The 3,094-nt window shown below is 50.5% G+C and overlaps 1 pseudogene; it reads right to left on the reverse strand.

The window, feature by feature from the left end:
• Positions 1–848: 848 nt before the first annotated feature.
• LOC125517244 lies at positions 849–2,045 on the reverse strand (annotated as a pseudogene).
• Between the last annotated feature and the right edge of the window lie 1,049 nt (positions 2,046–3,094).

The following is a 3,094-nucleotide window of genomic DNA, read 5'->3' on the forward strand; positions in this document are numbered from 1 at the left end:
GTGTTTATATGGTCACTAGCTCACCCTGGCTGAGTATGTGTGTGCATGCACGTGTAGGTTGAACACTTGAGCGTGACCATGTGTGTTCCGTCGTGTGCTCGGACATGCATGCATTAGGGCGTCGCGCGCGTTTTTGCGTCCATGTGTACGTGCGACTGTTGCATACACGTAGGGGGAGTATGTGTAGGGGCCACTAAAGGAGCAGTCAAATCACACAATAAGTTAGTCGGAAGAAGCAACCATCATTTCACTCTTATATGACACGTACACAATATAAAATGGTTGATATTGAGAGAAAAAGAAAACCACTATATATACACTAGCAGGAGCCTGAGCTACAAGCCAGCTTGCTTGGGTTGCTCTCTTCACAAGCATAGAACGACGATGGCCACACCGCTGGTCACATATCCGGCCTGATCCCGCTGCTGGGGAAGGGAACAATGTTCTGCATAGATGCGATCGACATCGGCGAGGGAGAAAATCCACAATCAGTGCATCCCAATCGGGGGTCACCGCAGTATGGGTCAATGCCGCGTCCCAACCTCCCTTCTAGCTACAGCCCGGCGTCCGTTTCGAAAATATTAGTGCATGTCAACAAAAATTATAGTAGTATCGTTGTTCCGTTTTGAAAAAAAAGCATATAAGCTGTTACTTCTTACCCAAAGGATCTTTATATCCAACAGACACAAAATATCCATTCGACTGTTCGAAATTACTTTCACTGCTGATCTAATGTCGAGGTAATTGCTGCATCGCCACCAAAACCACCATCTCTTAAGCTAAAGTAGACCGAGCTACCCCCTATATTAGCATATTACTAAGATAAACAGAAGGCACTGTAGAATCATTTAGGACGTGAGCTTGTCAATCTGAATGTGGAGGGACACCAGCTTAGCCCCGGCCAGCAGCTTGGGCGGAACTATGAAGAAGGTCAGCTCCTGCACGGCGACGTCGCCGGGATCCCTGCTGCTTGTCACCTCCATTTCCACCTTGACGGCGTCGTTTCTGCCTTTGGGCTCCCTCGGCGGGCCGTTTGCCCATAGCTTGGCCACGTAGTGTGGCAGTGGGGACACCCCCGCTCTGATGCAGACGACCGACACGGCGATAGGCGCGCCAATGTCGAGCACACCGCCGACCAAGAAAAACGTGGCCGTCCTCCTCCACGAACAGCAAGAGCCGTGGTTTTGATAGTGGCACTTGCAGCTGGAGCGCCTTGCCGTACTGGATCCTGTGCACAGGCATGGGATGCACGGTGCTGATGTGGTGGGAGAGCACCGACGGCGGGCCTTCGTAGCCGCAGACGGGCACGGGGCATTGCAGGGCACGAGTGGACACAGCTCTGGTGATCGGTGAGCTTGTGGTAAGTGACGTATAGCCCATAGCCTTCGTGCGGGCACTCCACCCTCACCGAGGAGAGGACGGTGTCCACCACCGTGTTCCGCACATCGAAGCCACCGCCGCGCTCGCACTTCTGGCACTGCCGCTGGTTCCTGGGGCGCTCAACGCGACAGTCCACGCAAGCCAGGTGCCCTCCCTTGCACTGCACAAATCAATCGAACAACACATCAATCAAGAAACCTGCACCTTGCTCGATCAGCCGAACGGACGAGGTGTATTCGAACCTCATACACTGGAGGCTTCAAGGGGCGGAGGCACAAGGGGCAATGGAGCAAGGTGAGGTCCATCGAGACCATAGAGAGCTCCATCGTCGGGTCCTGTTCCGTCTGCATGATCTCGCCCTCCTTGTGCACAACCATCTCTCGCTTTATTAGGGCCGGGGCATTACAAAGCTTTACCGTCACATATTCATACTACTTTAAGGTGCATTAAATCAACACATGAAAGTATCGAAAGGAGAGTCACGACATGCATGCATGCGTTGTAATTAATGCATCAATAAACGCAAATTATTGAAATATATCGAGTGCAGTGCTTTGATGTGTCGCGTCAACTCGTACAAGACTAAGAAGTTTGATTACTACAACGCCCTCTCGCCTTAACTGCACCTACCTTTGGCTGCATGACAGGTGGGCCACCGACCTGTTGGGCCCACCTATCATGGATGCAAAGGCAGGAGCAGTAAGTCAATGAAGCTGCGTCCCTCCCTCGCCCATGAGCGTGGTGGCTGGCAGGACTAGGAGAAGCTTTCGTTTGCTACACGCTCTCCATCCCATACGCGGTGGACATGCAGCAGTTCAATCGGTGTCAGATGGCAAGAAGCATACTGTAGTACTCCTCCACTGCAGTAGTACCCCCGAAGAGGCGAAGAGCCAAGCGCAGCCCGGACGCTCGTGTGGCAGTTTCATGTGTAGAGTAGTCTAGGATAGCGTGTACCGTGCCTGTAAGCTTAAAATCACTGGGGTCGGCTCCATGCTGCATTTTTTTGATTAAAATAATCTTCTGGCCCTACCTGTCACCCCGGTGATTCTAGTTTGCACGCTCATCTGGTCAAGACAGGAATATATATTTTAATTTGTGGTGGGGTAAATGTTAGAGGTTGCAGCAAATGGAGTATTGTACACTGCGGGTCTTTCAGCCAAGTTTAGAGGCAACCATGTGGAGCCAATGCTATGATGTGTCGCGTCAACTCGTACAATGAGGAGAAGCTTGATTTTACTACTACACGCCTTCTCCCTTGCCCATGCACGCGGTGGCTCACAGATGAGGACATGCTTTTGCTTATAGTACTACAACAAGCTATCCCTCCTGCTCGCGGTGGACGGACATGCAGTAGTGGATTCGATACTATAGAAGCAGTAGTAGTAACATCATTGTTCGTCTTCTCGAAGAGGCGAAGAGCCAAGTGCAACCCGAACGTGGCAGTTGCGAACCTTGGAGCACACATATAGCCAGGCTCTTGCATCAGACAAAATTGCTATGTGAGCCCACTATTGTAGTACTCCCTCCGTCCGGAAATACATCATCAAAACGAATAAAAGGGGATGTATCTAAATGTATATTAGTTCTAGATACATTCTTTTTATCCATTTTGATGACAAGTATTTTTGGATGGAGGGAGTACTTGCTAGTATAGCCGTGTAAACCAGAAAGGAGAATTTGCCTTTCTAGAGATTTCAACAAGTGACTAGACTAC

This window comes from Triticum urartu, chromosome 6 (genome assembly GCF_003073215.2).
Source record: "Triticum urartu cultivar G1812 chromosome 6, Tu2.1, whole genome shotgun sequence".
NCBI lineage: Eukaryota > Viridiplantae > Streptophyta > Magnoliopsida > Poales > Poaceae > Triticum > Triticum urartu.